The following is a 12,243-nucleotide window of genomic DNA, read 5'->3' as shown; positions in this document are numbered from 1 at the left end:
GGCCTCCACCGCCCTCTGAGGCAGAGAATTCCACAGACTTGTCACATGTGATAATACAGTATTCATTCTTCGTTCACGCCCAGCTTTGCCTCAGCCCTGCCTTCCGCCGTCTGTAAAGTGTTATACTGGCAAGTGTTGCAGAGCAGAGTTGCGCAGCAGTCCCATTGTAAATGGGAAACTAAGTGCGTCGCATTGGGCCCTTGGGGGCAAAGTTCCCGAAGAGATGGAATGGAAAATGGACGACAATCTAAGGAAAGATTTGGTGCCCGTGACCAAAGGCTTACTGCGGAAGCCCTCGTCTTTTCACCACGAACGTTGGCTTTAGGTATCATCCTCCTGCGCTTTTTAGCTACCAATTCCAAGCCAACCTCACCATTTAACCCTGTCTGCTAACAGCATGCATCAGAGGTGAGTGGGATTCCCTCTCCCTCACATTCCCCAACACAGGATCGCAACACAGGATGGGAACATCACTGGCTTTAATCTTAAAAGCTTCAGTGGAATCCTTGTTTACAAGTTTGTTTTTACTGAAACCAAAGATGGTTCTCTGTCACCACCAGTCTATCCCGGTTTAATCCAGGGTCACTACTTTAATCTCCACTAATGTTAGGAGGCCCACCATGAGAAGAGCTATTATCTTCTCCACGGTGGATGGAGTTTCCCCCGTATACGACTAACTGTACAGTCAAATTATTTTTGGATATATTGCACATGCGGGCGCCACCATTTTTGGTTCCATTATTCAGCCTCCAAAATCCGGTCGGCCCACGCGCTTGATGTACTAGAGCAGTTCCCGCCAACCAACGTCCCTCTCCTCTCCTGGCCATCTCTGTGTCATGACCTTGAAGGCACTGGGGGCATTACCCCGGATCACCCCCTTGCTCCTCGCGGCCGAGATCGTCTCCAGTTCTCTCCCAGTTCCGCTGACCGACAAGCCTTATTGAACCATCGAACTATTGAGCTCTAGACCGGGCTCCAGTATTGTAACACAATATTCCTGTTGTCGCAAACAATCAAACTCTTCAAATTAACTTTGCTCTGTTCAGATACCAGACTCTACACCAGGGTGGCACGGCGGTGCAGCGTCAAAGTTGCTGCCTTAGAGCACCGGGGACCCCAGTTCAACCCTGGCTACAAGTGCTGTCTGTACAGAGTTTGTATGTTCTCCCTGTGACCACGTGGGTTTTCTCCGGGTGCTCCGGTTTCCTTCCACACTCTAATGACATGCGGGTTTGCAGGTTAAATGGCTTTGATAAAAGTGCTTCTAGTGTGTAGGATAGAACTAGTGTATGGGTGATCGCTGGTCGGCACGGACTTGGCGGGCCTGTTTCCATGCAGTATCTCGAAGGTCTAAAGTCTAATGTATACAATGGGACATTAGCTTGGCTTTGCAATAATGTAATAACTGCTATCCATGTGTGACTTGGCAGCCAGTACTGATTTATCAGAGTCAGGTTAGTACACTATGTAGCTATTAACATTCCAGCTTCTGGATGGGATTTTACGCAATGTTCACAAGACGATTTGACTGAAAACTACCAAATGTATTAGGTTTTACAGCAAAACTGATTTTAAATGTACGCACAAGAACTGTTGCACAGAGCTGCAATGGTACAGTTGCTGAATTACAGCGCCAGAGACCCGGGTTCGATCCAGACTACGGGTGCTGCCTGTACGGAGTTTGTACGCTCTCCCCGTGACCCACGTAGGTTTTACTCCAAGATCTTCGGTTTCCTCCCACACTCCAAAGACGCAGGTTAATTGGCTCGGTGTAAATGTAAATTGTCCCTAGTGTGTGTAGAGTAGTGTTAGTGTGCGGGGATCGCTGGTCAGTGCGGATTGGATGGGCCTAAGGGCCTGCTTCCGTGCTGTATCTCTAAACCAAAATAAAACTAAACAGTTCTCTTTGCTTTCAAATATTAATAACCGCAGTCGCGAAACAGACACATTCATTTTAAAGGGCCAGAGATATCAAAGGGAGGAGAATAGAATTTACAGTGATAACAGTAGCTAAAAGAAATGGAATGATTAAAAGAGAGATGGAGGCCATTTGGCCCTTCGGATCCATGCTAGTAAGTAGAACAATCATATCAGTTCCATGTAGGAAGGAACTGCAGATGCTGGTTTAAATTGCAGATAAACACGGAAGAAGGGTCTCGACCCAAAACGTCACCCATTCCATCTCTCCAGAGATGCTGCTGCCTGTCCCGCTGAGTTACTCCAGCACTTTGTGTGAAAAGAATATGGGGCGCTGTCTTGTGTATGGTTGTCCAGCCAGCAGCTGTCCTGTCCTTTCATCTTTTTTTTCTTATTTTTAGTTAGTTTAGTGTTTTGTTTTAGTTCTAGCTTTTTTTAAGTGTGGGGGGGTGTGAGGGGGGGGGGACTAATTTTCAGGGTCCCTACCAGGTCGGAGATGCAGCTTTTCTCCGGGCTGCACTCTCGACCCGTCCTCGCGGCCTAACAGCGGGCCTGGAGCGGCGTTTCCTGAGGGGACCGCCCAGAACCTCGGCGGCGGCGGCGGCACCGGCATCGGCGGAGCTGCGGGTCTGAGGATGGCGGTCGGTGCAGCGCTGGAGCGCCATTGCGGGGCGGGCGGTGCCTTGCCTGGGTCGCTGAGCTGGAACTGCGGTGAGCTGGGTCCGTTGCGGAGCTGCGGGTCTGTGGAGCGGCTGCGGGCGGCGGTGCTGAACTTTCCATCGGGAGCGTGGAATCTCTCGATGAGATTGCCAGTTGAGCTCCATTCGGCGCGGCCTTGTCGGCTCCGGAAGCCACGGTCTCGAGTAAGGAGGCGGCCGTTTCCAGGGTTCCCAGGCCGCTGAGAGGACTCTCCCGACGCCGGAACAACATCACCCGGCAAGAACGGCCTGGAACATCGGGCCTCCGTAGAGGCAACTGTGGAGGCCTCAATTGGCCCGACTATGGGGGAACTGGGGTCGGGGACTGGACTTTGTGCCTTCCCTCATAATGGGAACCATGTTAAAGTTCTTTAGTATTGTCATGTTTGTATTCTTTTTTTTATGTGCTGCATTGGCATAACAAATTCCACCAGCCTGGCTGTGTAGCTCGTCATTAAAAGAATCAATCAATCAATCAATCAATCAATCAATCTTCAGTCATATCTGTTCCATTCTTCCTCTCCCTATTGCATAATACCACATGGTCATTAAAAGGATCAATCAATCAATCTTCAGTCATATCTGTTCCATTCTTCCTCTCCCTAGCAATAATTTCTCTCTCACACCAATCAGCTGCCTCATAATGCAACTTATAATAAGGAATAATTTAGTTTAGTTTAGAGACACAACATAGAAACAGGCCATTCAGCCCACCAAGTCCATGCCAACTATCTACCACCCGAATACCAGGAATAATGGGTAAACATATGACAGCACTGGAACTTACTCACTGAAAAGTACCGAATAGCGAAAGGCCTGGATAGTGTGGATGTGGAGAGGATGTTTCCACAAGTGGGAGAGTCTAGGACCAGAGGTCACAGCCTCAGAATAAAAGGCTGCACCTTCAGAAAGGAGATGAGGAGGGATTTCTTTAGTCGGAGGGTGGTGAATCTGAGGAATTCATTAACACAGCCTTCAGCTGTGGAGGCCAAGTCAATGGATATTTTTAAGGTGAAGATTGACAGATTCTTGATTAGTACAGGTGTCAGGGATTATGGGGAGAAGGCAGGAGATTGGGGTTAGGAGGGAGAGATAGATCAGCCATGATTGAATGGCGGAGCAGACTTGATGGGCCGAATGGTCAAATTCTGCTCCTATCACAAGAACCTATTAACATGATATTTTTAATGCGGGGATTGACAGATTCTTGATTTTTAAGGGAGTCAGGGGTTATGGGGAGAAGGCAGGAGAATGGGGTTGAGAGGGAAAGATAGATCAGCCATGATTGAAGGGCAGAGTAGACTCGATGGGCCGAATGGCCTAATTCTGCTCATGGAACATATAAACTTATGAACCTCCTGTGCGGTATTTTTTCCATGTTCTACATTCTATAAACAATTGAATCATCTATACACTGCATCCTGGTCCCCTCAATACAAATCTAATTGTATTAACATATTATTTTCTCCCGTGTATGCTTGCTTAGCAACAGCGAGAGTTCCCGCTGTCGAACATTTAGACAGCCTAATTGTTTCAGCCCAGCCGTCTTGTCAGGAAACAAAACCTAGGCTCCCCTGCTGAACATATATTGAAAATTGTTTCTCCGTTTTATACACGCTGTATTGAGCTCATGTGGTGCAAAACAAAATGTCAATTATGCTGCAAATTCTAGAGTTCTGGGCCTTCGTAGCAACAATAATAAACAGTTCATGAGTCATTCATCTTCAATTGATCATTCAAACCCCCGCAAGGAAACATCTACAAAATCAATAACATTAGCGGCGGCACGGTGGCGCAGCGGTAGAGTTGCTGCCTCATGGCGCCAGAGACCCGGGTTCCATCCTAACTGCGGGTGCTGCCTGTACGGAGTTTGCACGTTCTCCCTGTGACCGTGTGGGTTTCCCCCGGGTGCTCCTGTTTTCACCCACACTCCCAAAGACGTGCAGGCTTGGAGGTTAATAGGCTTTGGGTAAAATTGTGAATTGTAAATTGTCTCTAGTGTGTAGGATAATGCTAGTGTATGGGGATCGCTGGACGACTCGGACTCGATGGGCTGAAGGGCCTGTTTCTGCGCTGTATCTCTAAAATAAACTAAACTTCACTTTAGATAGACACAACTTTAGATAGAGTAACTCAGCAGGTCAGACAGCATCTCTGGTCAAAAGTTATAGGTGACATTTCGGGTCGAGACCCTTCCTCAGACAGAGAGTCAAAGGGGAAATGAGAGATATAGATGGTGATATAGAGAGATATAAAGGACAAATTAACGGAAGATAAGCAAAAGAGTAACCATGAAGGAAACAGGCTGTTGTTAGCTGTGGGCTGGGTGAAAAAGAGTTACAGACAACAACAAGAGACTTAACAAGATGACTTTGAAGCTAGTGCAACTTGGGTGGGAGAGGGATGGAGAGAGAGTGGATGCAAGGGTTAGTTGAAGTTAGAAGTGACAATTAATATATTTTTAGCAGGGAATGAGCTCAGCACCTCTGACAATAATGAACCCATGAGTTTGGGGTGACCAGGGTTAGTGATTATGTGATGCCACCACTCCACTAAGGGGCCAATGCTTCACATTGGGTCCCATTTTGTAAATTAAATGACATAAAGTTAGACAGAGAGAACCAGCTCTGAAACATAGTGACCCGCCGTGAGAGGCAGTGACGATACAAGGAACTGCAGGTGCCGGCTTACGAAAAAAAGTCACAAAGTGCTGGAGTAACAGGCAGAATCTCTGGAGAACATGTTTAGGCAACGTTTCGGGATGGCGTCCAAAGCAGGGCCCAACTCAAAACGTTGCCCATTCATGTTCTCCAGACATGGCGCCTGCTCTAGTGAGTTACTCAATAACTTTGTGTCTTCTAGGTCATAGTTTCATAAGTTCATGAGTGATAGGAGCAGAATTAGGCCCATCAAGACTACTCTGCTATTCAATCATGTCTGATCTATCTCTCCCTCTCAATCCCACTCTCCTGCCTTCTCCATGTAACCCCGTACTAATCAACAATCTATCCATCTCTGCCTTAAAAATATCCATAGACTTGGCCTCCACAGCCTACTGTGGCAAAGAATTCCACAGGTTCACCACCCTCTGTCTTGAGAAACTTCCTTCGTAAATGAACATCCTTTAATTCTGGGGCTGTGTGTGCCCTCTGGTCCGACACTCTCCCACTAGTGGAAACATCCTCTCCACATCCGCTATATCCAGGCCCTTCACTAGGTCAGTGTTGGTTGGCATTGCTGCAGCGTTAGGCAGCTGAGTCGGCCGTAAGCAATGCTGGTTGTCGTCGACTGGCCCCCCTGTTACAGAGTTCACTGTTCATTCACAAACACCAAGGGTCACTGCCAAGTTGGAGTCCCTGATGCCATCTGTGCCACAAGCATCGGAGCCATAGCACTCAAGAACGAGGGAAATATTGCCAACCATAAAGCTAGAGATAGACACAAAATAACTCAGCGGGACAGGCAGCATCTCTGGAGAGAAGGCATTGGTGACGTTGCGGGTCGAGACCCTTCTTCAGACCGAAGAGGCCTGACTGAAGATGTTCTTCTTCTCAAGGCAAAACGTCACCATTACTTCTCTCCCGAGATGCTGCCTGTCCCGCTGAGTTCCCCCGGCTTTTTGTGTCTATGTTGGAGGAAAGGTCCTTTAGACTTTCGAGAAGCAGCGCGGAAACAGGTCCTTCAGCCCACAGAGTCCGTGCCGACCAGCGATCACCCATAAACTAGTTCTATCCAACACAAGAGGGACAATTTACAGAAGCCAATTAACCTACAAACCCGCATGTCTTTGGGGCGTGGAAGGAAACCGGAGCACCCGGAGAAAACCCACGCGGTCACAGGGAGAACGTCCAAACTCCGTACAGGCAGCACCCGTAGTCAGGATCAAACCCAGGCTTCTGGTGCTGCAACAGCCCTGTCCCACGGTGCGAGTTCATTCCAAGAGCTCTCCTGAGTTTTAAAAAAAATCAAACTCGGGGTAAGCACGGAGAACGAACGTAGAGCGGGTACGTCGGAGCTCGGGGACGTCTCTTAGCGCTAACGGCAGGTACTCGGGAAGACTTGCTAATGGTAGGTAAGCTCAGGAAGACTCGTGTAGATTTTTCAACATGATGAAAAATGTCCACGAGAGCCCCGAGTACCAACGAGTGGCCATTACCGTAAATCTCCGAGTTCAAATCAGGGCAAACTCGGGAGAGCTCTTGGAATGAACTCGTACCGTGGGACAGGGGTTTAAGGCAGCAACTCTACTGCTGCGCCACCGTGCCGCTCCATGAGAAGACCAAATGAGTGTTGTCCAGGTAGAGGCCATTAAAGGGGCGAAGGAATGGTGGGGAAATGGACGTCATGGCACATCACCTAGTGAGCAGGGAGGAGAAGGAGGGACATGTCTTGTGTCCTGAAGACTGGGGATGGAGTGGCAGAGTCTTGAACAACAGGCACAAATACAATGACTCTCCTTAGCCAGCCTGACTGAGAGGTGTAAACATTATCCTGTCTGGATTGTGTCTGCTGCATGTACTACGAAGTTCCCACCCTCTGGAGGGAGGATGACACAGGGCTCACAGCTACTGAACAATTTCACAATTAGTTACGGTTCTTTAAGCTGCTCATTGGATTGAGAATGTACTCATACATTGCGCTTTGGAGAGCTGGAGGGAGTGCTATCGGAAAGGAAAGGCTCATACTCAATGTATACGACAGGTCTGGCTACTGTCTTATAACGCCAGAGACCCGGGTTTGATCCTGACTACAGGCGCATGTCTGTACGGAGTTTGTACATTCTCCCCGTGACCTGCGTGGGTTTTCTCCAAGGTCTTCGGTTTCCTCCCACATTCCAAAGACGTACAGGTTTGTAGGTTAATTGGCTTGGTGTAAAAAAATGTAAATTGTCTCTAGTCTGTGTAAGATAGTGTTAAAGCCCTGTCCCATGATACGAGTTCATTCCAAGAGCTCTCTCCCGAGTTTGCCCTGATTCGAACTCGGAGATTTACGGTAATGGCCGCTCATCGGTACTCAGGGCTCTCGTGGACATTTTTCATCATGTTGAAAAATCTTCACGAGTCTTCCCGTGCTTACCTGCCGTTAGCGAGTCTACCCGAGTACCTGCCGTTAGCGCTAGGAGACATCCCCGAGATCCGACGTACCCGCTACGTTTATTCTCCGTGCTCACCCCGAGTTTGATTTTTTGTAAACTTGGGAGAGCTCTTGGTTATGAGGAGAAGACAGGAAGCGTCACGGCAGGATCTTGGGCCTGTCCCACTTTGGCCGTCAGTTCCGCGACAGGCCGTCGGCGCGCAAAGATTTCGTTCATTACCAAAATTTCGGAGCCCCGCACGATGTCGCGCACAACTACATATCCCTCCGCGCTTCTCAGTGGAGGGGTAATTTGCATGCCAAGGACACATAAGTGGGACAGGGCCTTAAAGGTGATTCCCTTCATCATCTATCAGCAGTCAGTGTACAGCTCGATTGTAATCATGGCTTACCGCTGACTGGTTAGCACGCAACAAAAAAGCTTTCCACTCCACTCCACACGTGACAATAAACTCAAGCTCAAACTCCAAGTAACGAATGGTGGAAGTGAAGCGAATGAGAACATTCTGAAGCTGCAAGGGGGCAGGAAGATAAAAGAGAAAGATCTTTGCCCTTCTGTCACTGGGCACTTTATGTGAGATTGCAATGAAGACTGGTGCAATTCTAAACACAAAGTGGAGACATAAATGACAACGACCTCAGTGGCAAGGGAAAGAAATAGCCCTTTCTTTGCTCTTCTTACCCAACCTGTTAGTCAGACCATCACTCCACGTATCATAAGCTTAGGAATTCCTTTGACACAGCCTGTTATTTGTGAGTTTAATCAGATCCCTTCTTCAAATAGACTGCATTTACTGTCACTGTTTCTGATGGCTCATGTATAATTATGTGAATTTTAATAAAACGCTCTTAAAGTAACCCGACACTGACAGCCAGGCATCACTGACATTAACCCCTTGTGTGTAGGAAGGAACTGCTGATGGTGAAGATAGACACAAAATGCTGGAGTAACTCAGCGGGACAGTCCAGGACCAGAGGCCATGGTCTCGGAATAAAAGGATGCACCATTAGAAAGGAGATGAGGAGGAATTTCTTTAGTCTGCGGGTGGTGAATCTGTGGAACTCATTGCCATGAATGGATTTGGAGGCCAAGACAACCAAGGCGAACAAGGTGGTCACGGTGGCACAGCGGTAGGGTCAGGCAGCATCTCTGACAGAAGAGAATAGGTGACGTTTTGGGTCTGAAGAAGGGCTCCGACCCTTCACTAGTATTTTAGTGCAGCATTTTGTGCCCCAGCTTCTAGACTCAATACCCATGCAAAAGCAGATAGAGACACAACGTGCTGGAGTAACTCAGCGGGACCGGCAGCATCTCTGGAGAGAAGAAATGGGTGACGTTTCGGGTCAAGACCCTTCTTCAGACTGATGTCACGGGAGTGGGCGGTACAGAGATAAAATGCAGTCGGAGACAGTAAAACTGGTCGGAGAACAGGGAAGGGGGAGGGGGTGGAGAGAGAGGGCTACTTGAAGTTAGAGAAGTCAATGTTCGTACCACTGGGGTGTAGGCAGCCCAAGCGGAATATGAGGTGCTGTTCCTCCAATTTGCACTGGGCCTCACTCTGACAGTGGAGGAGGCCCAGGACAGAGAGGTCAGTGTGGGAATGGGAGGGGGGAGGGGGAGTTAAGTGTTAAAATGAATCCTTATCAATGTTGCTACCTATTCCTTTAGTCCAGAGATATTGTCTGACCAGCTGAGTTAACCCCCTGAGTGCCAGCTCACTCCACTTACTCCAGTCACTTTGTCTACTCTAGACAAAGCCAGATAGACAAGTGTCTTCCTTGTGCGGGCCAAAGGCTAGATGTAGCCAGCGTTTGTGAGAGGGACTAGCCCGTGACAAAGAGGAGAAAGCCATTATGAGCCATTAAAACCCACCTAACCTGAATGGGGCAATACAGTGGCGCAGCGGTAGAGTTGCTGCCTCACAGCGCCAGAGACCCGGGTTCGATCCTGACTTTGGGTGCTGTCTGCACGGAGTTTATTCGTTCTCCCCGTGACAGTGTGGGTTTTGTCCGGGTGCTCCGGTTTTCCTCCCACACTCCAAAGACTTACAGGTTTGTCGGTTAATCGGTAAAGATTGTAAGTAGGGTAGTACCAGTGTGCGGGGTGATCGCTGGTCGGCACGGACTCGGTGGGCTGAAGGGCCTGTTTCGGTGCTGTATCGCTAAACTATACCTTAACTAAAGGTAAGCAATTCCAGTTGTAATTCTCTCTCGTGCAGAGTTATCTGATATCAGACAGAACAGAAGCAACAAACTGACACTAAACTCCATTGCTTGTGTGCTTACCTTTGCACAACATGCACTATATACATTAGAACATATACAAGCCTGGAGAGGACGTAAGGTGCTGGAGTAACTCAGAAGGTCAGACTGAATCTCAGGAGAACATGGATAGGTGACGTCAAGGGTTAGGACCCTTCTTCATTGAAACTGATTCAGTCTGAAGAAGGATCTTGACCTGAAACATCATCTATCCATGATCTCCAGAGATGCTGTCTGACCCGCTGAGTTACTCCAGTACGTTGCATCCTTCTGTATCAACCAGTATCTGCATTGCCTTGTCTCTACATATACAAGCCTGCATTGGTTTAGATGATGAACTGTATATAAGATTGTTAAGGGCTTGGACACGCTAGAGGCAGGAAACATGTTCCCGATGTTGCGGGAGTCCAGAACCAGGGGCCACAGTTTACGAATAAGGAATAAGTCATTTAGAATGAAGACGAGGAAACACTTTTTCTCACAGTGGTGAGTCTGTGGAATTCTCTGCCTCAGAGGGCGGTGGAGGCAGGTTCTCTGGATGCTTTCAAGAGAGAGCTAGATAGGGCTCTTAAAAATAGCGGAGTCAGGGGATATGGGGAGAAGGCAGGAACGGGGTACTGATTGGGGATGAACAGCCATGATCACATTGAATGGCGGTGCTGGCTCGAAGGGCCAAATGGCCTACTCCTGCACCTATTGTCTATTGCCTACTGTATACAAACCTGGTCACAATGCAGCTTTAAAGACTTGAGGAGAACTGGTTTACAGGGAAATATGTGGAAAGTTGTTGAGAAATAAAGACTTGATTTGCCATAGCACTACAGGCATGGAGACATTCAATGTAGAAGTGGACCATTCGGCCCATCACATTCATGCTGACCTTTTTGTCCATCTACGCAGAGATGCTGCCTGACCTGCTCAGTTACTCCAGCATTTTGTGTCTATCTTCTGTAGTACCTTCCTTCACATTTGGTTTGCTTCCTGACCCGTTGAGTTCCTCCAGTACTTTGTGTCCTTTCATCAACAGAATATGTGCGGTTTATAGACAAAGCAGATCCATCTTCCTAATTTGAGGAAGGACGTTCTTGCTATTGAGGCAGTGCAACGTAGACTCACGAGGTTAATCCCCGTAATGCCAAGACTGTCATATGAGGAAAGATTGGAAAGACTGGGCTTGTTTTCACTGGAATTTAGAAGGATGAGAGGGTATCGTATAGAAACGTATAAAATTATAAAGGACTGGACAAGCTAGATGCAGGAAAATGTTCCCCAATGTTGTGGGAGTCCAGAACCAACGGCCACACAGTCTAATAGTAAAGTGGAGATCATTTAAAACTGAGATGAGAAAAAACTTTTTCACCCAGTGAGTTGTGAATTTGTGGAATTCTCTGCCACAGAGGGCAGTGGAGGCCAAGTCACTGGATGAATTTAAATGAGAGTTCGATAGAGCTCCAGGGGCTAGCGGAATCGAGGGATATGGGGAGACGGCTGGCACGGGTTACTGATTGTGGATGATCAGCCATGATCACAATGAATGGCGAGGCAGGCTCGAAGGGCCGAATGGCCTCCTCTGGCACCTATTTTCCATGTTTCGATCTCATTAAAATTAACCATGCTGCTACAGCTTCAGCTTCTGAATGAATGAATGAATTAATGAATAGTTTATTTTCACATCTATATCTATCATCTACATTTGAAACCTTATCTAGGCTTAGTTTTTTTGATTTAAAGATACAGCGTGGAAACAGGCCCTTCGGCCCACCGAGCCTGCACAACCACCAATCCCCACACATTACACACTAGGCAATACACACTAGAGATAATTTTACATCTATATCAAGCCAATTAACCCAAAAATCTGTACGTCTTTGGGGTGTGGGAGGAAACCGAAGATCTCGGAGAAAACCCACACGGTCACGTGGAGAACATACAAAGTCCGTACAGACAGCACCCGTAGTCAGGATCGAACCGGAGTTAGAGGCGCTGTGAGGCTGCAACTCTATCGCCTTGCCACCAGGCCGTTCTGTTGTTGTCAAGTTGGAAAGGGCTCAGAGAAGATTTACCAGGGACTGAGCTATAGGGAGAGGTTGAGCAGGCTAGGACTCTACTTCTTATGCCCCTGTCCCACTTAGGAAACCTGAAATGAAACCTCTGGAGACTTTGCGCCCCACCCAAGGTTCCCGGAGGTGCGGTTCCCGGAGGTTGCAGGTGGTTGCTGGAGGTTGCAGGTAGTGGAAGCAGGTAGGGAGACTGACAAAAACCTCCGGGAACC

General features: G+C 48.1%; 1 protein-coding gene across 14 annotated transcripts in view; it reads right to left on the bottom strand.

Moving 5' to 3' along the window:
• LOC129713049 (paired box protein Pax-2-like) overlaps positions 1-12,243 on the bottom strand; it is a 205,812-nt gene that overhangs the window by 21,013 nt on the left and 172,556 nt on the right. The window lies entirely within an intron of this gene.

This window comes from Leucoraja erinacea, chromosome 34, assembly GCF_028641065.1.
Source record: "Leucoraja erinacea ecotype New England chromosome 34, Leri_hhj_1, whole genome shotgun sequence".
NCBI classification, from domain to species: Eukaryota; Metazoa; Chordata; class Chondrichthyes; order Rajiformes; family Rajidae; genus Leucoraja; species Leucoraja erinaceus.
This window is presented reverse-complemented; position numbering and strand designations above follow the sequence as displayed.